Source organism: Cervus elaphus, chromosome X (assembly GCF_910594005.1).
Source record: "Cervus elaphus chromosome X, mCerEla1.1, whole genome shotgun sequence".
Lineage (NCBI taxonomy): Eukaryota > Metazoa > Chordata > Mammalia > Artiodactyla > Cervidae > Cervus > Cervus elaphus.
In genome coordinates, this window is record NC_057848.1 from 39,213,282 (window position 1) to 39,239,244 (window position 25,963).

A 25,963-nucleotide genomic window follows, 5' to 3' on the forward strand; every position below is an offset into this window, starting at 1 on the left:
CTGGCCCACTATGGCTCTATGTTCCCCTGTCATGGATGCCGGTCTTGATTGATATCACCAAATTGCTTTATGATGAGTTGCTCAGCAAGAGAGAGAAGGGGAAGGGAGAGGGCAGTTCTTGAATTGAATTTTGATGCATAAGTGAGCATTGCCAATCAAAGACAGATAAACCACATTTCAGGTAGTGAACTTGTATGTGAAAAATGGGGTATAATAAAAGAAATTCTTCAAGTTTTTATTTTTTTTCCAGAGGGTTACTGAATAATGCATCAAAACCTTTTGAAGAAACTTTCTTCCCCCAGTGTAAAATGACCCCTTCTACCTTTATCATATTCTTAATGTGTACATGTGTCTATGTATCTTAGTCTATCTGGGCTGCTGTAACAACATACAAATCATGGAGGTGCTTGTGAACAACAGAAAAATTTTTTTTCTCACATTCAAGATCAGGGTAGCACTATGGCCAGATGAGTGTCTTTTTCTGAGTTACAGACTTCTCTCCTACAGGAAGTCTCCTGCATGACATGTCCCTATGACAACAGCTTCACAAGTTCATGGAATGCATTTTTCACACCTGCCCAAGAGGTAGATATTATGACTTCATTTTGCAAATGAGGAAACTATAATGGCCCAAGTTCTCAATGTAAGGATCTGGGATGGGAGCCACCAAACTAGACAGCCTATGTCACCAGTGCCTAGAATGAACAGGGCAAGTATGGACACAGTTCAGACCTGGGTTGTCTCTGAGAAGACAGAGAGTTGGAGGGGAGGGAAAGAGAGGAAAGGCGAGTGGAGAGGAGTGTACCAGAGGGAAATTGGGAGGGTTCTGTTGGGGGGAGCCATGACGAGGAGAGGGAGCAGTGGGCATATGTGGGGAGGGGTCTCCACATACTCACCTTCCTTGAACACCCCGTTGACAGAGAAGCAGAGCATCATTTCCTGAGAGAGAAGAGCCCAGTTACTCAGCACCCCCTAAACATCATCCCTACATGTGGCTTCCTGCCCCGCCCCAAAAGGGAGGAGAAGATTTTCACCACCTGGAAACACATGTCCACCACAAAGAAGCTGAAGTCATGCTGAGTTTTGGGCAATGCACAGAGGGCATGCATAAAGTCATGTTTTGTGTGTTTAAGCAGCTGGACATGCAGGTCTGTGGGAGAGGACAAGAAAGTGAAAATCAGGCCTGCCATGCCATGGACACTGTGATTGCTTCCCTCACCACCTTTTTCCACCCAGTCTTCCCACTGGGTCCTTGAGATTCTTCATATTTCTTTTGTCCAAGAAGTATGCACACATGCTGCTTTAAGGAGACACAGAGGAACAGTGGGTGGTGGTCTGGCCAGCATAGGTGTCAGCAGGAGCTAGCCTGTGTCTTCTGGGGAACCACAAGACTTGTAGGAGAAGTCTGGGCTGTGATACTCACAGGGCTGTGTCCTCTGGTTGGAATGGAATGGGCAGGGAAAAGCAGACCTCCTCATGCTAAGCACCCAGGAGACGGTCCCCATAGTCATGGATCAAGTAATACCTGAGGGGGGAGCAGTGAAAACAGTCTATCTCTCTGGTATAGAGCTTGGGTGGCCTCCCTTGTCCTAGCCCTCCCCTTGCTCAGATTCTCAGGAGTAGTTACTGCTGCAGGAATTGCAGGATTAGACTCTTCAACTCTTCAGATCCAAAGAAGTTTCCCTGGAATCAAAACAGTCCTCAGGACCAAGGCTGACATTCCCTCATGTACTACCTAGAACCCTGCTGGATCCTTTGTGCTCACCTTGCATGTTGTTAAGAACTTGGGGGCTTCAACAGCACACTTAGACACTGAGGGTGTCTCCTGGCCACCCTGGGGGAGGGAAGAGGAAGTCAGCAGTGTATTCCAGGTTATGGTTTTGGATGATCAGGCAAAAGGATGGGCCCAGGATGGTGTGGGGGTCTGAGGTCAGGGGCGACAGGGTCCTCAAAATGCCAGCGGCTGGGCTATATCTTCAATCATCTCCATGGTGTCCCCAAAGCCTGTGGCGAACATGGCTGAAAAATATCCAGAGACTCAGATTCCCACAGAGAATGGTACACTCCCCTCCCCCAGGACATTCAAGGGTCAGGTTCAAAAATGGAACTTGAATAGGTCCTAATGGGTTTCAGAGTAGTTTGTAGGCACTGTCAATGCTATTTAGAGGAGACTGTGATCAAGGAATGCACTTACCAAGCTTAGTAACCTTGGAAACAATTCTAAGGATGGTGCTGTCAAAATCAAGACAAAAGAGAAAGGTCAGTGAATCTGTGGAGGTGATCCTCCTTATGGGAGCAAGTCACTTACAGCAATCACAGCCCTGTGTGCCCTCCACAGAGCAAAGTATCCTAGCATTCCAGCACCCAAAGGTCACCTCATCCAGGTCACAAATCCATGGATTGACCCAGAGGGAGACTGTTCCTTCCATTCCTTCCTACCATGCCCTCCTTCATCTCCTTTCCCCTGGGTAGCTCCCAGCCAGACTGTTCTGACTCCCTTCTTCAGTACGACAAGGGCCAGCACTTAAAATCCAGTCTGCTGGCCTTTCTTCCACTCCCTCCCTTCTTCCTTCCTCCAGGGCCCAGTGAAGGCTGTGAAGAGAAGATGATATGGGGGGGATTGGGGGGATAGCCCAGTGCTTTGCTACCTCACTGGGGGTTCTGCATTCTTTCAAGTCAGGACATACCTCAGGGATGGCCCAGTATGCTGTGGCAGAGAGGTGAATGAGGTGGGGCTCAGGAGGTAGGGAGGGAGGTGGAGGGGGATGAAGACAGGGAGTGGACAGAGAAGTGGAGAGGTGAGAGAGACATAGGGGTGTAGACACAAGGCAGAAGACCTTAGGGTGGTTGACATATCAGGGAAAGTGGTGCACACATTGTTTCTGTCTGCACACATCCCTTCTGGTTCCAGCTGCTGACCCTCGTCCATCTCCCCTGCAGCCTTCACCTGGAATTATGGGGAACACTCACATGGACCAGATGGCTCTGCACCCACACCCTTCCTTTCCCTACAAACCCACTTCTGCTCCTCTGTCACCACCCCATGAGCCCTCCCACGTTCCTTTCAAAGGAGGATCTATCTGGGTGCCCCACCTCACCTCAGTGTTGGAGAGGTTCACATTCTTGGTGGTGGAAGCATTCTCCATAATGGTGGATAGGCCATGCACCAGGTAGTGCTTCTCGTTGCTCAGATCCAAGGAGAAAAGCTATGATGAGTAAAGAGAGTAAGGATCCCAAAGGGAGTAACTGAAACCAATCTGCTTTTTCTACCTGATCTATCTGACCACCCTCACCATCAGGTCCAACACTGGGCCTAGGTCCTCAAGTTGGGCATGATCCCTGGATGGATGTGCAGTGAGCAGCCATGCCATTTCTATAGTTCCATGTCATTCCAATATTACAGGTCATCAAGACTCCAGAAAGCCAGAACGAGGGAGGCAGAGGCTGAGAGGGTCCCAGCTGGTGCACTTTCAGCACAAACTCCTCCCCATGATTTTATCTCTGAGTGCTCTACCCAGACAGACCCTTTACCATCACCTGCCCTACAATTACTGCTGTAGCCACACCAGGGCCAAGGTGGAGTCTCTGGATATCAAGAGATTAATGGCAGGCATCGTATCATTTGTTCATGGTCAGTGCAGAGTTAGGGACGGGGATCAGTGGCTTTGAGTCTGAGGGTGGGGCGGGGGGGGAAGAGGAGTGTCTGAGTATGAGTGTACAGCTTGTGTTGAGTCTACATTCCCTTTATCTGCTCCACCTTTTCAGACTTAAGTGCCCTCTGCACAGATTGGGATGTGTCACAGGGCTCAACAGAGATAGATATCTACAGAGAACACAAGAGGGGCTGGGTAAGCATCAGGAAATATGTACACAGGATCAAGCAAAACCATGCCCCTCCCCTGCCCTTTTCATCCTCACTGAAAATCTTGCCAATGTCATTCTTCAATGCACAGGCAATGTTGGCATTCTCTACAAAGAATTGGGCTTGCATTTTCTCATAGTGAAACTATAGGGAGAGTGACAAGAGAAACAGAATATGAGACTAGATCCAATCCTCTGTGCCTGCCACCTACCCCATTTCCTCTCATTGCCTCCACGTCCTCTCTTACTTCAATTGTAATGAAGGGCACACCGCATTGTTTCTGAATCAAATTAAGCAGCCACTTCTCATCATATTTTATACCAAAGGAAATCTGGGAGCCAAAGAACAAATGGGAAACAAAACTGATACAATAGAATAAAAGGTTAATGTAAGACCTGACTCTGTCTTTCAATAAGACCTTTTATCAGGCTTTAAATCATTTTTGAAGGTAGGACAATATCTCTTATCATTAACTTTGGCACCAGACATGGATTTTCTGGGTAACTTTTTTTTTTCATTCAACTACTTTCTCTGAAAAAATCAAGTTAGTAGGTTTCACAGGTGCTTCCTTTAATAAAGTTCCACATCAGGTACACCTCTGCCTGCTCCTCGGACATGGACCCCAGAGACTCAACCGCCTCCCACACCCATCTAGAGCCAAACACGTGATCTGGTGTGAAGTGCTCCATCTCCCTGGCAGTAGTTTCCTCCTTTGCTTTTAAACAAGCTCGCCCATGTTCCTCCTTACAGGCAGTCTGTTTCCTTTCTATTGCTTTTCTGAACTCACCCTTAGAAGAACTAAGAAGATACCCCCTAGTAATAACAAGAGGGATTACCAAATCTAATGTCTCAGAAAAGTTCCCAGCATCTCTAAACAAATCCAACATGACTCTCTCATGTCATCTTCTACACATTAGGTCCATTTAGCCAGTACACTCACTATGAACTTGAACCAGCTCCCAAAGATCTTATCCTATCTGTTTCTCTCCATTCTTCTCTCTGGAGGCTTTTGCTTTGTCTCTATGTTAATATGCATTTAGTCTTGTTTCCGAAAACTACTTCTCTGAGGATGGGGCAGAATGGCATATGGAGCACTGTGGGGAAGTTGAGAGAAGAAAGTGGTCCATATAGGCTTGGAAAGTCTTCTCTACATATTCCCAAATTATTCCAGAGCTACAATGAAGAGTGCACAAACACTAAGCTCATCCCATCATTTTTCATTATGCCCGGTTGGAAAGAAGAATGACATGTTTAACTGTAAGGTTTTGATTTTCACTGATTGGTACATGTCACCCCAGCTGACTGGTCACTTACTATCTTGCTTGGTTGTCCATATGGGCATCACCTGCTTCTGAATGTCTATCTTGCTGCTGCCTGGAAGTAACCTATCCAGACCAATATTTGTATTGCCTTTGGTAAATACCCCAGCTTCATGCTCTTCTTTGTAAAAGGTTCACTTTATCAGTGTGCTATAAAATTGACAACAACAGATCAGTGATCTCAGTACCAGAAGTCCTCGGAAAATATCATGGCTACTGAAGAAATATCATTGACTTTAGAATCTGAACAGAAATGTATCACAGTGCTAAAAATAAAGGCTGAGAGACCTCACTGTGGCTCCATTTTTCAGGAAATGAGAGGTAGGGAGAAATCACAGCCAATTAGAAAACAGGCACTGGGAAAAGGGTCTGGATCTAGAGTGTAGTCTGTGATGTTAGACCCTGCTCTACTTGGTTCAGGCTAGGTGACCTGGGATAAGTGGCTTTTCACCCCCATGTCTCATTTCTCTGCTCTGTTCTAGGAGGACAATAAAACATACCCTTAAATCTACCACAGTGTGATAGTTCAAGAGTCAAAGTGATCTAGCTCCCTGAAGGAAGAATTAGAGAAATTAAAGATAAGTCTGATGAAAAGATCCAGAATGGAGTCTGGAGAGATACAATATGGAGATTACAAAAGAAAAGTATAGAGAATTACAGGTGATGCAAGGAATATACCTAACACATGGCTAATGTGAGTCCCAGAGAGGAGAGGGAATAGTGGAGAATAGTTATTTGAAGAGAACTTGGTTGAGAACTTTTCAAAAGTAACAAGACATCAACTCAGTATAAGAATATTAATAAGAGAAAAAGTATAGTGGAGGAGAAATATTCTTAAAAGAATATACATTCATTTCATAATCATGTAGCCAAAACTTGGAAATTTGGGACTAAAGGTTTCAATCAATCTAAAATAAATACTATAGACTCTTTCTGGGGCAGAAGAAATATCATCCCTAGTAGAGGCACACAAAGACTATTAAAAAATTACATTGTGAATATATAGGCAAATTTAAATGAGTATTGTCTATAGAACATGATTGAAATTTCCTCTGGGGATTTAAATATGTAGACAATGATAATGTGTGACAAAAAATATGGAGACAGTTTAGGGAATCAAAGTGTCTCATGGTCCCATAACTGTCTGAGCAGTTTTTCTTTTTTCTTTTTTTTTTTTTATCTGAGCAGTTTTAAAAAGATAATTAACTAGTATTAGATTGTGAAAATGCAAAAACGTCCATTGTAATCTGAGGGGTGAACACTACAAGAATAGCAAAAGAATGTTTACCTAGATAGCCATGTGAGCAAACGATTTAATACCTACAAAACATTAACCATATAAAAGGAAAGGAAAGGGAAAGAAACTTAGAAGAGGCAAAAATAAATATACAATAATATTATATACAAAAACAAATTATATCCATTTATATTAAAAGATTCAGGCTAAATACTCCAAATAGAAAGGCATTTTACCAGACTGGACAAGAAACCTTTCATCAAATACTCCTGAAAGAAACACATGCAAAATTTAATCATCAAGAAAATTAGAACATAAAAAATGGCAAAATGTACACCTTTTCCACATTAACCTCAGAAAACTGGTATAACCATTTCAGTAAAAGGTACACTTTAAAGGGAAATTTCTTTATGATAACAAGTTCGGTGCAATAAGAAGATAATAATGCAGATTCTAAATTTGTGTGCATCTTAAAGCCAACACAGAAAGCAAAAACTGACAGAAATAAATAATGGACAAATCCACAGTCACAGTGGGAAATTTTAAAACATCTCACTGAGTGACAAAATCTTGGCTAGAGGGAGAAGATTTTAAAATATGACTTTAACAAATTTATTGAATTGACATAGAACAATGCACATAAATACTCATCGAACATTCCAGAATAAATCACATGCCAGGCAATAAAGCCTCAAAAAGTTTCTACGGACTAATACAATTTACCCTGACTAATTAGTGTAATATTCAGTAGTAATGGTGAGTTTTCTGCCCTTCCCCACCTCTACTATAAATCCAGAGAATATTAGTTTACATAATCCTACCCTCCACCTAGGTGACCCTCGCCAGTGCCCAAACCTTACACCTGAGAAGATCTCTTGTCTCATACCTATTCCTTAGCCAGGGAAAGATATTCATGTCAGCCTTGGCCATTTTCACTAGAGGGAAGGTTTACCACATGGAATCAGGATGGGTGTGTCAGAGCCCCCTTGGTCCATTTCCTCAAGAGACTAGAAAATAATCAGTCTGGGCCCTCTCCCCACTTTCCCTAAAGGACGTCAACTGGTAGGTGGGTCCTGTGGTTTGGGGAGGGGAGGGAACCCTGAAACCTTCCTGCTTTCAGGAGTTCTGAAGAGAAGGTCTCATGCATACCATTCATCCATAGGGTGGCTTGAAGGCAGAGATCTGTCACCACCGTCCTCACAGGCTGCCCTAGAAGAGAGCCTGTGGGTCTGAAGCTGGAAGTTTGTAGAATATCAAGGAAGGCTGCTGAGGAAGGAGAGCGCAAGCCCCAGACCACATTGTCATAGCCACACAAAGAAGATGGCATCCTGCATTCCATCAAAATGCAGAAAAATACACCTTTTTCTCAAGTGCACATGGAACATCCTCCATGATAGACCACATCTTGGGTCACAAATCAAACCTCAGTAAATTTAAGAAAATTGAAATCGTATCAAGCTTCTTCTCTGACCAGAATGCTATGAGACTAGATAGCAATTACAAGAAAAACACTGTAAGAAACACAAACTCATGGAGATTAGGCAACACATTTCTAAATAACCAACAGGTTACTGAAGAAATGAAAAGAGAAAAAAAATCTAAAAACAAATGACAATGAAAACATGACAACTCAAAATCTATGGGATGCAGCAAAACAGTTCTAAGAGGGAAGTTTATAGCAATACAATCCTACCTCAAGAAACAAGAAAAACATTGAATAGACAACCTAACTTTACACCTAAAGCTACTGGAAAAAGAAGAAGAAGAAAAAAACTAAAATTAGTAGAAGGGAAGAAATCATAAAGATCTGAGGAGAAATAACTGAAAAAGAAATGAAAGAAACAATAGTAAAGACTAATAAACTAAAAGCTGGTTCTTTGAGAAGATAAACAAAATTAGCAAACCCTTAACCAGACTCATCAAGAAAAAAAAGAGAGAAGAATCAAATCAACAAAATTAGGACTGAAAAAGAAGAGGTTACAACAGACAATGCAGAAATACAAAGGATTATAAGAGACTGTTATAAAAGTTATATTGCAATAAAATAGGCAACCTGAAAGAAATGGACAGATTCTTAGAAAAGTTCAATCTTCCAAGACTGAACCAGGAAGAAATAGAAATTATGAACAACCGAATTATAAGCACTGAAATTGAAGCTGTGATAAAAAATCTTCCCAAAAGACAAAAGCCCAGGACCAGATGGCTTCACAGGAGAATTGTATCAAACATTTAGAGAAGAGCTATGCCTATCCTTCTAAAAGTCTTTCAAAAAATTGCAGAGTAAGGAATGCTTCCAAACTAATTCTATGAGGCCACCATCACCCTGATACCAAAACCAGACAAAGACAACACACACAAAAAAGAAAACTACAGGCCAATATCACTGAAGAACATAGATGCAAAAATCCTCAACAAAATTTTAGGCAATAGAATTTAGCAACACATCAAAAAGCTCATGAACCACGATCAAGTTCAGTTTAATCCAGGGATGCAAGGATTCTTCAATATAAGTAAATCAATCAATGTGAAACACCATATTAACAAATTGAAAGGTAAAAACCATATGATCATCTCAATAGATGCAGGAAAAGCCTTTGACAGAATTCAGCACCCATTTATGATGAAAACTCTTCAAAAAATCAGCAGAGAAAGAACCTACCTCAACATAGTAAAGGCCATATATGATAAGCCTACAGCAAATATTATTCTCAATGGTGAAAAAGAGAAGGCATTCCCCATAAGATCAGGAACAAGACAAGGGTGTCCACTTTCACCACTATTACTCAATATAGTTCTGGAAGTCCAAGCTACAGAGAAGAAAAAGAAATAAAAGGAATCCAGATCGGAAAAGAAGAAGTAAAGCTCTCACTGTTTGCAGATGACATGATACTGTACATAGAAAACCCTAATGGCAGTATCAGAAATTTACTAGAGCTACTCAGTGAATTTAGCAAAGTTGCAGGATACAAAATCAATACATAGAAATCACTTGCATTTCTATACACTAACAAAGAAAAATCAGAAAGAGAAGTTAAGGAATCAAATCCATTCACCATTGCAACAGAAAGAATTAAATATCTAGGAATAAACTTACCTAAGGAGACAAAAGAACTGTACACAGAAAATTATAAGACACTAATGAAAAAAATCAAAGATGATATAAACAGATGGAGAGGTATTCCATGTTCCTGGGTTGAAAGAAGCAATACTGTGAAAGTGACTATACTACCAAATGCAATATACGCAATCCCTAACAAATTACCAATGACAATTTTCACAGAACTAGAACAAAATATTTTACAATTCATATGGAAACACAAAAGACCCCAAATAGCCAAAGCAGTCTTGAAAAAGAAGAATGGGACTGGAGGAATCAAGCTTCCTGACTTCAGGTTATACTACAAAGCTACAGTCATCTAGACAGTATGGTACTGGCACAAAAACAGAAATAAAGACCAGTGGAACAAGATAAAAAGCCCAGAACTAAACCCATACACCTATGGGTACCTTATTTTGACAAAGGAGGCAAGCATATACAATGGAACAAAGACAGCCTCTTCAATAAGTAGTGCTGGGAAAACTGGACAGCTACATGTCAGTTCAGTTCAGTCGTTCAGTCGTGTCTCTTTGTGACCCCATGAACCACAGCATGCCAGGCCTCCCTGTCCATCACCAACTTCCGGAGTCCACCCAAACCCATGTCCATTGTCGGTGATGCCATCCAACCATCTCATCCTCTGTCGTCCCCTTCTCTTCCTGCCTTCAATCTTTCCCAGCATTGGGGTCTTTTCAAATGAGTCAGCTCTTCACATCAGGTGGCCAAAGTATTGGAGTTTCAGCTTCAACATCAACTATAAGCAACTATAAGCAAGGTGAAAAGACAACCATCAGAATGGGAGAAACTAGTAGCAAATGAAAAAAACTGACAAAGGATTAATATCCACAATATACAAGCATCTCATACAACTCAATGCCAGAAAAACAAACTGCCCAAACTAGTCAAAAAGTGGGGAAAAGACCTAAACAGACATTTCTCCAAAGAAGACATGCAGATGGCTAACAAACACATGAAAAAAAAAAATGCTCAACATCGCTCATTATTAGAGAAATGCAAATCAAAACTACAATGAGATGTCACCTCACACCAGTCAGAATGTCACTCATCAAAAAGTCTACAAACAATAAATGCTGGAAAGTGTGTAGAGAAAAGGAAAGACTCTTGCATTGTTGGTGTGAATGTAAATTGATACAGCGACTATGGAGGACAATATGAAGAATCCTTAAAAATCTTGGGCTAAAACCACTATATGACCCAGCAATCCCACTCCTAGGCATATACCCTGAGGAAACCAAAATTGAAAGAGACACATGTATCCCATTGTTCATTACAGCACTATTTACAATAGCTAGAACATGAAAGGAACCTAGATGTTCATTGATAGATGAAAGGATAAAGAAGTTGTGGTATATATGCACAATGGAATATTACTCAGCCATGAAAAGGAACACATTTGAGTCAGTTCTAATGAGGTGGATGAACCTAGAACCTATTATACAAAGTGAAGTGAGTCAGAAACAGAAAGATAAATACTGTATTCTAACACATATATACGAAATCTAGAAAAATGGTACTGAAGACTACTTACCAGGCAACAATGGAGAAAAAGACATAGAGAATAGACTTATGGACATGGGGAGAGGAGAAGAGAGGATGAGATGTGTGGAAAGAGTAACTTGGAAACTTACATTACCATATGTAAAATAGATAGCCAATGGGAATTTATCGTACAGCTCAGGAAACTCGAACAGGGGCTCTGTATCAACCTAGAGGGATGGGAGGGATGGGAGATGGGAGGGAGGTTCAAAAGGGAGGGGATATATGTATACCTATGGCTGATTCATGTTGAGGCTTGACAGAAAACAGCAAAATTCCGTAAAGCAATTATCCTTCAATAAAAAATAAATTAATTAAAAAGACTAACAACAACAAAAAAAGGAAGATGGCATCCTAACAGGAAGTCTTTTCCCCGAGGGCATTGAGGAGGGCTAGAGGAGACTAAACTTCCTGTAATTACTGCCCTCTGAGATCGCTACCAGCCTAACATCCAGGGGACTCTTTCCAACAGTATCACCCCTGCAGAGGAGGCCAACTAGAATCAGGAGGCTTAGGAGATCTTGATACTTGCAGCTACAAACACACAGAACTCTCTGTGCCAGACTCTGCATCAGCTACATTACACCATGTTACTTCACTCTGCAGACCCAGAGAACTGTGAGGGTCAGCAGTAGGAAATGCTCAGTACTTGCTACGTTGCATCTGTTCTTTCCTGTATTCGCCACAAGGGGATTCTGATATCAGAGTCATCAACTTTCCAAGGTTACTGAGGCTTACAGACGTACTGCCCTTGTCTAGGTTCATTCAGATGCTACTAAGAGAAACACAGTGGAATTGAACTCCATGGAATTGAATATGACTTTTCCAAGCATAGCTTTACTAAATACTTGGTGCGATGTAGGGGATTTTCTGAAGTTTATGCAAAGTACCTGACTATTCTAAAAGTAATCAAATGTCTACAATTAACTTTAACCCACTCCAGAAAGATCATACCAAAACAACAGCAACAAAAACCTTGAAAATATAAAGGAAATACCAAACAGAGTTTGGTGGGTTACTGCAGTGACAGTAGGGAAAAAAAAAAAAAAAAAAAAGTTGACTTTCCTTTAAAAAAAAATAGCTGTCTACATTGACTGTCATAGCTGTCAAGTATCCCCTAGTGCAGGGCTCCCCAACTCCTATTGGGAACCGATCTGCACAGCAGAGAGTGAGCTGAGGAAGGAGTGAGCAAGGAAAGCTTCATCTGCTGCTCCCCACAGCTCCCCATCGCTGGCTTTACTCTCTGAAACACCCCCTTCCTTAGAACCAGAACTGAAGTTCTGAAAGTCTCAAATCAGAGGTTTTCTGAAGATGGCAGTAGGGAGAAGCCTGGGCTCTACTTCATGAGCCAGAATCTTCTGGACATTTTTTTTTTTCATTTATTTTTATTAGCTGGAGGCTAATTACTTCACAACATTGCAGTGGGTTTTGTCATTTAAGATCTTCTTTCCTTTCCAGTTCTCTGGGACCTGAGAGAAGTCCAATGCCTGGGAGAGGTGAGGAAAGACTTCATATGAGTGTGTGAACATCTGAGGTGAGGGAAATGTAAGATGCAAATGCATAAGAATACACAGATACAAAAAGTTGAAATTTTTGACTTTTTATGAAACAACATCTTGGGAACATTTTTATAACATGTAAATATATAGGGACTTTTTGTCAATTACTTGTTATTTTCAAGTGTTCCTCTGAATAAATTATCCTAATCACAAGATTGCAAACATTAAAAATGTATACTTAGAAAATAAAACTATTCCTAACCTTCCATCTACATGATCACCTTATCATGACTCACACATACACAAGATGTCCAATGTAAAAAGATTAGGGCATATTTTCCAGATGTTTTTCTCTTTGGGCAATGCATATACCTATGTTAAAGCATTTGTGTAGGTATGTAGTTCTAGATATAATGTTGTTTATAATTTTCAATTACAGGGACATCCCTGATTGTCCAGTGCTTAAGACTCTGCACCCCTAATGCATGGGACACTGGTTTGATCCCTGGTTGGGTAACTAAGATCACACATGTAGCAAGGTACAAAAGTAAATAAATAAAATAAAAATGTAAGTTATATAAGTAAATGTATGCAAATTAATTTTTCATTTATTATGACATCTTCAGGTTTTCCCTTCTTCAGTTAATAGTTTGGCATCTTTCCAGATGATTACTGAAGAAGCATTTTGGTTTTTAGATGAATTGAATTGCTTGTGATTATTTTTTGTCTTTTCTCTATTGGTTATCAGAAATCCTGTTTTTTCTTGCATATGAGCAGAAAATCTGTAATTCTGTTTGAAATGATGTCTCCCAACTTTTCAATCTTTTAAGTTTTTTTCTTTTGACAGTAAAAGAATTCCTTTAATTTTCATGGATTTTTTCAATATAAAAATAACACATCTATGATTGAAAAGGGCATCCCAGGTAGCACAAGTGGTAAAGAACCTGCTTGCCTGTACAGGAGACATAAGACACAGGTTCGACCCCTTGGTTGGAAAGATCCCTTGGAGGAGGGCATGGAAACCCACTCCAGTACTCTTGTGTGGAGAATTCCATGGACAGTAGAGCCTGGCAGTGTTGCAAAAAGTTGGACATGACTGAAGCAACTTAGCATGTATGACTGAAATTCTACTGAGAATTCTAGATTCAAAGACTTGAGCGCCTCAGAGCAAAATGGAAAAGAGCTTTAGACCAAAATCTGCATTGCTGAATAATGGGGAATTATTTAAATATGTGTTTGCTTATAGAAGATACTATGTAAAGTACATCTGGCCTAATATACCTCCATAAAGGATCATTTCCTTCCCGCCATTGAGTCTAATTTCCTCTGCTTCAACCTGAGACCCATGCAAATCCCTCAGGACCTTTCAATTCCTGGGGCCTTATATCCAAGGAGTGGATTTCACCTACATCATCTTCAAGACCAAGACATGGGGGAGAGTGTTGTCAGAGGACACTATCAACATGGCATTGACACCAGGACAACCAAAACTAGATATGTGACACAAGAAAAGCTTAGAGCTCTGTTACAAAGTTAATTAGAGCAATTGAAGGGAAGCTAGAAAAAAAGCCCAAGTCTTTTGCAAAGCAAAATGTCACATATAAAGGAAATCAAATTATTGGCAAAATATTTAGAACATATTTTAGATCAAAGGTTTATTATTATATAATACAAATAAATCTGATCAGTAAAGAAGGTCATTTAAAGTCTCTTAAAAATTTTGAATGAGAACTATGATTCACAAGCATATAAAATCAAGCAAATACAGAAATAATTATATACGCAAGTATATATACGTGTGCAATGCTGGGAAAGATTGAAGGCAGGAAGAGAAGGGGATGACAGAGGATGAGATGGCTGGATGGCATCACCAACGTGATGGTCATGAGTTTGAGCAAGCTCTGGGAGTTGGTGATAGACAGGGAAGCCCGGCATATTGCAGTCCATGAGGTCGCAAAGAGTCGGGCAGGACTGAGTGACTGCACTGAACTGATATGCGTGTACATATACTTACACATGCATATATACATAATCATGCATATATGCAAATAGAACATAGTATTTATGCATACTGTGAGCAAAATTTGGAAGAAAAGTTGTTCATGGACACTTACTTATCTAATATTGTACACAGAGAAATATATCTGTGGAACATAAACTAAATTATCAAGAATATACTTCTTGTTATGGAAAAAGACTGACTGAAAAAACATAAAACATTTTCTCTATCACATACACATCCCTGCACCTCATTAGTTTTGAAAAGAAAAATATTAATTTGAAATCAGAAAATTAAATAATGTAAATTTTATAACATTGCAGTATATACTTAGTTGTGAATTTCATTGCAAAAAATAATATATGTGACTTAACTGTATTTGGGACCTATTTTAATGGCCCACAATGCTGCACATCATGTTCCTACTCATTGGCTGGTTCCAGCCTGGAACCCACGCCTTCTGAACCTAAACTTTACTCTTCCTACCAATTCACTCAGCTTTGCCTCAATTATAGATACAAGTATATGTTGGAAATATTGTGAGTTGGTTGCACACCACTGCAAGAAAGCCCATATTGCAATAAAGTGAAAAACAATTTTTTTGGTTCTCCATGTCAAGTAAAATTTATGTTTATACTGTACTGTAGACTATTAAGTGTACAATAGCATTGTCTAAAAATCGAAGTATATATCTTAATTAAAAATACTTGATTGGTGGGGGGAGGAGCCAAGATGGCGGAGGAGTAGGACGGGGAGACCACTTTCTCTCCTACAAATTCATCAAAAGAATAACTGAACGCAGAGCAAACTTCACAAAACAACTTCTGATCACTAGCTGAGGTCATCAGGGGCCCAGAAAAGCAGCCCATTGTCTTCGAAAGGAGGTAGGACAAAATATAAAAGATAAAAAGTGAGACAAAAGAGCTAAGGAGGAGATCCGTCCCGGGAAGGGAGTCTCAATAGAGGACGTTTCCAGACACCGGGAAACCCTCGCACTGGCGGGCCTGGGGGAAGTGTTTGAATCTCGGAGGGCAACCTGACTGGGAGGGAAACAATAAATAAAACCCACAGATTATGAGCCTAAAAGCAACTCCCAGCAGAAAAGTACCCCAGACACCCGCATCCGCCACCAGCAAGTGGGGGCGGAACGGAGAGGAGCCGGCGGCATTGCTTGGGGTAGGGTCGGGCCTGAGTGCCCTGAGGACAATCGGAGGGAGCTTTTGTGAGTTACCAACTTGAACTGTGGGAGAGCAAAAGAGAGAGAGAAAATTAACCGGCCCGAACACACTGCCGGCCGTTCACGGAACAAAGGGACCGAGAAAGTCCAGAGAAGAGCTCACAGGCTGCGGACCGGCCCAGCCCCGCCGGAGGCAGGAGGCAGGGGGGAGGGGAAGGGGGCAGGCTCAGCCCCAAGGACCGCATCCCCTGCTGCACTGCAAACAGGCCTCCAGTTTCTAATCAAAGACCTCCTGAGATCCTGGATGGTTGACATCCGCTGGGAGGGTTGCGGCGAGACACAGGGCACAGGCACCCGACCGGCGCGGGCAGGGACAGGGGCTGGGGATGCGGAGGGCAGAAGGCGCACGCACCTGTCTGGCGCCGGCGGAAACTGAGACTGGGACCGCAGAAGGGAGTGGGTGCGCCGCACCCGGGGAGAGTGCGCCAGTCAAGCCCCTGGCTGCCTGGACCGCTCTGACGGGGAAGGCACAGAGAGCAGGCGCAGCTTTTTGTTCCGCGCTTTTGTGGAACACCCGAGGGCTGGAACCGTGCGCAGCGCAGGGCACGCTCCATATAGAACAGCCGGGAGCCTGAGCAGCGCAGACGGAGAAAGCAGCGTCAGCCCCTCCCGGCAGCGCCAGCCCCTCCCCGCAGTGCCAGCCCCTCCCCACAATGCCAGCCCCTCCCCGCAGCGCGACGGAACTAGCTACCTGAATAAGAGTCCACCTCCACCCGCCTGTGTCAGGGCGGAAATGAGGCTCTGAAGAGACCGGCAAACAGAAGCCAAATAAACAAAGGGAACCACTTCAGAAGGGACCGGTGCAACAGATTAAAATCCCTGTAGAAAACACTGACTACACCGGAAGGGGCCTGTAGATATCGAGAAGTGTAAGCTGGAACAAGGAGCTATCTGAAACTGAGCCGAAACCACACTGACCGCAACAGCTCCAGAGAAATTCCAGGATATATTTTTACATTTTTTTTTTAAGTAAGAAAAAATACTAGTTTTTATTTTTTATTTTTTCTCTTTTATTTTCCTTTAAAATTCCCTATTACTCCCCCATTATTCCTTAACTTTCATTTTCATAGATTTTTACGAATTTTTTAATTAGGGAAAATTTTTTTTCTTTCTTCTTTTTTTCTTCCTTTTTCTCTTCTATTTTCTATTTTTCTTTTTCTCTTATTTCTTTTAAAGTCAGCTAGTACTCCACTACTGCTCCTTAATTTTCATTGTCAATACACTATAACCTTACCAAAAAAAAAAAAAAGAAGAGAAGCCTTATTTTTAAACTGAACTCCATATATATTTCTAAAAATTTTTGTGTGTGTTTTGGTTTTTGTTTTTAATATAGTATTTTTAAGAGTCTAACCTCTACTCTAGATTTTTAATTTTTGTTTTTCAGTATATGATATAAATTGTGAACATTTAAGAATCCAGTATTCAGTTCCCATTTTTATTCAAGAGTGTGTTGATTATTCTCACCCAATCTTGACTCTCTGTTTTCTACATCAGAACACCTCTATTTCCTCCTTTCCCCTTCTCTTCCCAATCCAATTCTGTGAATCTTTGTGGGTGTCTGGGCTACGGAGAACACTCTGGGAACAGACAGCTGCGTAGATCTGTCTCTCTCCTCTTGAGTCCCCCTTTTTCTCCTCCTGCTCATCTCTATCTCCCTCCTCCCTCTCCTCTTCTTCATGTAACTATGTGAACCTCTCTGGGTGTCCCTAATGGGGGAGAATCTTTTCACCATTAACCTAGAAGTTTTATTATCAGTGCTGTATAGTTGGAGAAGTCCTGAGACTACAGGAAGAATAAAACTGAAATCCAGAGGCAGGAGACTTAAGCCCAAAACCTGAGAACACCAGAAAACTCCTGACTACATGGAACTTTAAGTAATAAGTGACCGTCCAAAAGCCTCCATACCTACACTGAAACCAACCACCACCCAAGAGCCAATAAGTTTTAGAGCAAGACATACCATGCAAATTCTCCAGCAACGCAGGGACATAGCCCTGAACGTCAACATACAGGCTGCCCAAGGTCACACCTAACACATAGACCCATCTCAAAACTCATTACTGGGCACGCCATTGCTCTCCAAAGAGAAGAAATCAAGTTCCACGCACCAGAACACCGACGCAAGCTTCCCTAACCAGGAAACCTTGACAAGCCAATCGTCTAACCCCACCCACTGGGTAAAACCTCCACAATAAAAAGGAACCACAGACCTCCAGAATACAGAAAGCCCACCCCAGACACAGCAATCTAAACAAGATGAAAAGGCAGAGAAATACCCAACAGGTAAAGGAATATGAAAAATGCCCACCAAGTCAAACAAAAGAGGAGGAGATAGGGAATCTACCTGGAAAATAATTTAGAATAATGATAATAAAAATGATCCAAAATCTTGAAAACAAAATGGAGTTACAGATAAATAGCCTGGAGACAAAGATCGAAAAGATGCAAGAAATGTTTAATAAAGACCTAGAAGAAATAAAAAAGAGTCAATTAAAAATGAATAATGCAATGAATGAGATCAAAAACACTCTGGAGGGAACCAAGAGTAGAATAACGGAGACAGAAGATAGGATAAGTGAGGTAGAAGATAAAATGGTGGAAATAAATGAAGCAGAGAGGAAAAAAGAAAAAAGGATCAAAAGAAATGAGGACAACCTCAGGGACCTCTGGGACAATGTGAAACGCCCCAACATTCGAATCACAGGAGTCCCAGAAGAAGAAGACAAAAAGAAAGGCCATGAGAAAATACTCGAGGAGATAATAGCTGAAAACTTCCCTAAAATGGGAAGGAAATAGCCACCCAAGTCCAAGAAACCCAGAGAGTCCCAAACAGGATAAACCCAAGGCGAAACACCCCAAGACACATATTAGTCAAATTAACAAAGATCAAACACAAAGAACAAATACTAAAAGCAGCAAGGGAGAAACAACAAATAACACACAAAGGGATTCCCATAAGGATAACAGCTGATCTATCAATAGAAACCCTCCAGGCCAGAAGGGAATGGCAGGACATACTGAAAGTAATGAAAGAGAATAACCTACAACCTAGATTACTGTATCCAGCAAGGATCTCATTCAGATATGAAGGAGAATTCAAAAGCTTTACAGACAAGCAAAAGCTGAGAGAATTCAGCACCACCAAACCAGCTCTTCAACAAATGCTAAAGGATCTTCTCTAGACAGGAAATGCAGAAAGGTTGTATAAACGTGAACCCAAAACAACAAAGTAAATGGCAACGGGACCACACCTATCAATAATTACCCTAAATGTAAATGGGTTGAATGCCCCAACCAAAAGACAAAGATTGGCTGAATGGATACAAAAACAAGACCCCTATATATGTTGTCTACAAGAGACCCACCTCAAAACAAGAGACACATACAGACTAAAAGTGAAGGGCTGGAAAAAATATTTCACGCAGACGGAGACCAAAAGAAAGCAGGACTCGCAATACTCATATCAGATAAAATAGACTTTCAAATAAAGGCTGTGAAAAGAGACAAAGAAGGACACTACATAATGATCAAAGGATCAATCCAAGAAGAAGATATAACAATTATAAATATATATGCACCCAACATAGGAGCACCGCAATATGTATGGCAAACGCTAACGAGTATGAAAGAGGAAATTAATAGTAACTCAATAATAGTGGGAGACTTTAATACCCCACTCACAACTATGCATAGATCAACTAAACAGAAAATTAACAAGGAAACACAAACCTCAAATGACACAATGGACCAGCTAGACCTAATTGATATCTATAGGACACTTCAGCCCAAAACAATCAACTTCACCTTTTTCTCAAGTGCACACGGAACCTTCTCCAGAATAGATCACATCCTGGGCCATAAATCTGGTCTTGGAAAATTCAAAAAAATTGAAATCATTGCAGTTATCTTTTCTGACCACAGTGCAGTAAGATTAGATCTCAATTACAGGAAAAAAATTGTTAAAAATGCAAACATATGGAGGCTAAATAACACGCTTCTGAATAACCAACAAATCATAGAAGAAATCAAAAAAGAAATCAAAATATGTATAGAAATGAATGAAAATGAGTACACAACAAGCCAAAACCTATGGGACACAGTAAAAGCAGTGCTAAGGGGAAGGTTCATAGCATTACAGGCTTACATCAAGAAACAAGAAAAAAGCCAAATAAATAACCTAACTCTACACCTAAAGCAATTAGAGAAGGAAGAAATGAAGAACCCCAGGGTTAGCAGAAGGAAAGAAATCTTAAAAATTAGGGCAGAAATAAATGCAAAAGAAACTAAAGAGACCATAGCAAAAATCAACAAAGCTAAAAGCTGGTTTTTTGAAAAAATAAACAAAATTGGCAAACCATTAGCAAGACTCATTAAGAAACAAAGGGAGAAGAACCAAATCAACAAAATTAGAAATGAAAATGGAGAGAACACTGAAATACAAAGGATCATAAGAGACTACTACCAGCAGCTCTATGCCAATAAGAGGGACAACTTGGAAGAAATGGACAAATTCTTAGAAAAGTATAACTTTCCAAAACTGAACCAGGAAGAAATAGAAGATCTTAACAGACCCATCACAAGCAAGGAAATCGAAACTGTCATCAAAAATCTTCCAGCAAACAAAAGCCCAGGACCAGATGGCTTCACAGCTGAATTCTACCAAAAATTTAGAGAACTAACACCTATCTTACTCAAACTCTTGCAGAAAATTGCAGAAGAAGGGAAACTTCCAAACTCATTCTATGAGGCCACCATCACCCTAATTCCAAAACCAGACAAAGATGCCACAAAAAAAGAAAACTACAGGCCAATATCACTGATGAACATAGATGCAAAAATCCTTAACAAAATTCTAGCAAACAGAATCCAACAACATATTAAAAAAATCATACACCATGACCAAGTGGGCTTTATCCCAGGAATGCAAGGATTCTTTAATATCCACAAATCAATCAATGTAATACACCACATTAACAAATTGAAAGATAAAAACCATATGATTATCTCAATAGATGCAGAGAAACCCTTTGACAAAATTCAACACTCATTTATGATTAAAACTCTCCAAAAAGCAGGAATAGAAGGAACATACCTCAACATAATAAAAGCTATATATGACAAACCCACAGCAAGCATCACCCTCAATGGTGAAAAATTGAAAGCATTTCCCCTGAAATCAGGGACAAGACAAGGGTGCCCACTCTCACCACTACTATTCAACATAGTGTTGGAAGTTTTGGCCACAGCAATCAGAGCAGAAAAAGAAGTAAAAGGAATCCAGATAGGAAAAGAAGAAGTGAAACTCTCGCTGTTTGCAGATGACATGATCCTCTACATAGAAAACCCTAAAGACTCTTCCAGAAAATTACTAGAGCTAATCAATGAATATAGTAAAGTTTCAGGATATAAAATTAACACACAGAAATCCCTTGCATTCCTATATACTAACAATGAAAAAACAGAAAGAGAAATTAAGGAAACAATACCATTCACCATTGCAACAAAAAGAATAAAATACTTAGGAGTATATCTACCTAAAGAAACAAAAGACCTATACATAGAAAACTATAAAACACTGATGAAAGAAATCAAAGAGGCCACAAATAGATGGAGAAACATACCGTGTTCATGGATTGGAAGAATCAATATTGTCAAAATGGCTATTCTACCCAAAGCAATCTATAGATTCAATGCAATCCCTATCAAGCTACCAACGGTATTTTTCACAGAACTAGAACAAATAATTTCACAATTTGTATGGAAATACAAAAAACCTTGAATAGCCAAAGTAATCTTGAGAAAGAAGAATGGAACTGGAGGAATCAACCTGCCTGACTTCAGATTCTACTACAAAGCCACAGTCATCAATACAGTATGGTAGTGGCACAAAGACAGAAATATAGATCAATGGAACAGAATAGAAAGCCCAGAGATAAATCCATGTACCTGTGGACACCTTATCTTTGACAAAGGAGGCAAGGATATACAATGGAAAAAAGACAACCTCTTTAACAAGTGGTGCTGGGAAAACTGGTCAACCACTTGTAAAAGAATGAAACTAGAACACTTTCTAACACCATACACAAAAATAAACTCAAAATGGATTAAAGATCTAAATGTAAGACCAGAAACTATAAAACTCCTAGAGGAGAACATAGGCAAAACACTCTCCGACATAAATCACAGCAAGATCCTCTATGACCCACCTCCCAGAATATTGGAAATAAAAGCAAAAATAAACAAATGGGACCTAATGAAACTTAAAAGCTTTTGCACTACAAAGGAAACTATAAGTAAGGTGAAAAGACAGCCCTCAGATTGGGAGAAAATAATAGCAAATGAAGAAACAGACAAAGGATTAATCTCAAAAATATACAAGCAACTCCTGAAGCTCAATTCCAGAAAAATAAATGACCCAATCAAAAAATGGGCCAAAGAACTAAACAGACATTTCTCCAAAGAAGACATACAGATGGCTAACAAACACATGAAAAGATGCTCCACATCACTCATTATCAGAGAAATGCAAATCAAAACCACAATGAGGTACCATTTCACACCAGTCAGGATGGCTGCTATCCAAAAGTCTACAAGCAATAAATGCTGGAGAGGGTGTGGAGAAAAGGGAACCCTCTTACACTGTTGGTGAGAATGCAAACTAGTACAGCCACTATGGAAAACAGTGTGGAGATTTCTTAAAAAACTGGAAATAGAACTGCCATATGACCCAGCAATACCACTTCTGGGCATACACAGTGAGGAAACCAGATCTGAAAGAGACACGTGCACCCCAATGTTCATTGCAGCACTGTTTATAATAACCAGGACATGGAAGCAACCTAGATGCCCATCAGCAGATAAATGGATAAGGAAGCTGTGGTACATATACACCATGGAATATTACTCAGCCATTAAAAAGAATACATTTGAATCAGTTCTAATGAGATGGATGAAACTGGAGCCCCTTATACAGAGTGAAGTAAGCCAGAAAGATGAAGAACATTACAGCATACTAACACATATATATGGAATTTAGAAAGATGGTAACGGTAACCCTATATGCAAAACAGAAAAAGAGACACAGAAGTACAGAACAGACTTTTGAACTCTGTGGGAGAAGGTGAGGGTGGGATGTTTCGAAAGAACAGCATGTATATTATCTATAGTGAAACAGATCACCAGCCCAGGTGGGATGCATGAGACAAGTGCTCGGGCCTGGTGCACTGGGAAGACCCAGAGGAATCAGGTGGAGAGGGAGGTGGGAGGGGGGATCGGGATGGGGAATACATGTAACTCCATGGCTGATTCATGTCAATGTATGACAAAGCCCACTGAAATGTTGTGAAGTAATTAGCCTCCAACTAATAAAAAAAATTTAAAAATTAAAAATTTAAAAAAAAGTCTGAGGTCAGAGGTTGATGAGGTCATAAGGGGTTTATGACACTGACCACCCTCTCTCTTCTCCCCTCATCTCTCCCTGCCCCAACTGCTGAGTGAGAGAACATAGATGTCATAGAAAGCTACAATACAGCACACAAAGTCAATGTCTGCTGAACTCTCATCCACTCGCCCACATCAACAGGAGAGTGTGCCAATGATATGGTCCAGAAGAGGTGACTGGCCAGTAAAACTACTAGAAAACAGTCCCTTGTGACTCCCCCATCAAACTAGTATAAATTTCTAAATCACCTGTATGTGTTACTATTAAAATCACAAAGAGGACATCATAAATAATAACCTATTACTCTTTCAATATTACCGTGCATGCCCTAAGCTATAAACCAGAGGAATAAGATAGAACAGGCATTTGACAGCTCTAGTTTTCTTCCTGTAATGAAATGACAAATGAGTTTCTGCTGGATCCTTCCCAATAGAGATTTCAACAAAGGAACAAAGCTTCTAAACTAGGAGGCCCTATAGCAAAGTATGTTTGCTATGGGAAAGTTACACATAGTATAACTTGGGAAGTTACACATAGTCTTCAGGGATTCCAGCACAGAATGAAAAAAGGTCCTTCCTTCAGCAACTGAGGGGACAAACATGATCACCTCAAATTCTTTCCTAGCTCTGGGGTTTGTGAAAATATCAGGATATTTTGATAGTTTTAAAAGGTCTCAGGTTTCTGAAATAACCCTGCCTTTGCACAGTCTTAGCATTAAGAACCCACCTCCATGGAATCGGTATAAAATCGATTAAAATCTTCAGAAACTCATCTTTATAACTCAAAGGAGTAAATACACACAAAGTAAACCTGGCAGTTCTATTCCATACCTATCAGATGTGACAAAGTAGCTCCAGTAAAATACTGGCCTTTTCTGGACTTTGAGTTTAAAATGAGTTCAGTGCTGTTGGAACATACAAATAGGTCGATATTTAAAGCCCACAGGCAGAACTCCTCTGACCATTACAATGAACAGCTATAGCGACTGAACACACTACTAACAAGACAATAACCTGAGGAAATTCGGTGAGAGACCTGCCTTGAGAGAGGAGCCTACTGTACAGAAGGGGGAAACAAAGCACAACTGAGGCCTGTATTACATACCTATCAGAAGTGTGAAGTCAGTGTCCGCTCTTCATCTGTGCTTGCACTCTGGGTCCACATCAAGGCAATGGATGAGCTATTGATCACACCCTTTGATTATCTTAACTGCACCTGAAAAGAGAGAAAATATGGTTGAATACCTTTGCCACAGATGCAAATTAATTTCCCTCAGTAGGAATTCAGGAAGAAAAACATAAAAAACAAAACAAAAACACACCAGTCTTCTAGTTCCAAAAAAAAAAAAAAAAAAAAATCCAGCCAGCCACTACCTACCCTGAGGAGAAATAAGCCTAAATGGACAGATGGTCTGGACTTTATGCTGCAAAGCCATTGTGATGTAACCCACTGTGACCATTTAGTCACTTCATAGAGTAATTTGCTGGGACTGAGGTTTGTGGTGAAACATACTGATATACCTGAATCTCACTGAGCTTACTTTTCAGTCTCCCCCACTAGAATGTGAGCCCCATGTGAGCAAGGATTTATGTCTCTTTCATGTCTGTATTTCCAGCATGAGGAAGAGTAGCTGGCCCATAGTAGGTGCTCAGCAAATGATGAAGGTTGCCTTTGGCCACCAGCCCCAGTTCATGCCATTCTCAGAGCTGACCCTGTTAAATGTACAGTGTGTATCTTCCAGAATTTCCTCCCCATATTTACATTCTCACACAGGGATCATTAGAAATAGATACCCTATACTATAATTAAGCAGTCGAATAATTCTACGCTATTTAAAAATCACCTGTTTCCAGTCCTAACTGGAGATACAACCAACTACATCTTTGTAATGCAACCAGAATCAACTCTTTCAGGTTGGTATTTTCACCCATATTACTCAATAGCATACTCAAAATGCTATGACTTATCAGTTTTCATTGCATAGTTGCTTTTGGACAGTTTTAGCTCTTTATCATGAATCATTTCAAACAAAGCCTATACAACAATATAACAAGAATTCTATGTCAGTTAAGCAGTTTTAACAATCAACATGTCTTCAATTTTTTTTCTAACATATTCCAAAGCATATTCCTCATATTTTACTATACCATGTGTAAACCTAAAGAAGTTATTATCTCCACATACTCTACTGTAACATAAACTATAACAAATAGGACTTTAAAATATATAACCAAAATACTATTACTACATTTAAGAAAAAATACAGTTATCCCCTAATGCCACATGAAGCCATTCATGTCCAATATACCTGTTTGATCTAAATATCTCTCTTAGTGAAGTAAGCCAGAAAGATAAACTCCAATACAGTATACTAATGCATATATATGGAATTTAGAAAGATGGTAACGATAACCCTATATGCAAGACAGAAAAAGAGACACAGATGTACAGAACAGACTTTTGGACTCTATGGGAGAAGGCGAGAGTGGGATGATCTGAGAGAACAGCATCAAAACATGTATATTATCATGTGTGAAACAGATCACCAGTCCAGGTTGGATGCATGAGACAAGTGCTCGGGGCTGGTGCACTGGGATGACCCAGAGGGATGGGATGGGGAGGGAGGTGGGAGGGGGGTTCAGGATGGGGAACACATGTAAATCCATGGCTGATTCATGTCAATGTATGGCAAAAACCACTACAATATGGTAAAGT

At 40.4% G+C, this 25,963-nt stretch overlaps 1 pseudogene; it reads right to left on the reverse strand.

Moving 5' to 3' along the window:
• Positions 1-726: 726 nt before the first annotated feature.
• LOC122689476 lies at positions 727-23,980 on the reverse strand (annotated as a pseudogene).
• Between the last annotated feature and the right edge of the window lie 1,983 nt (positions 23,981-25,963).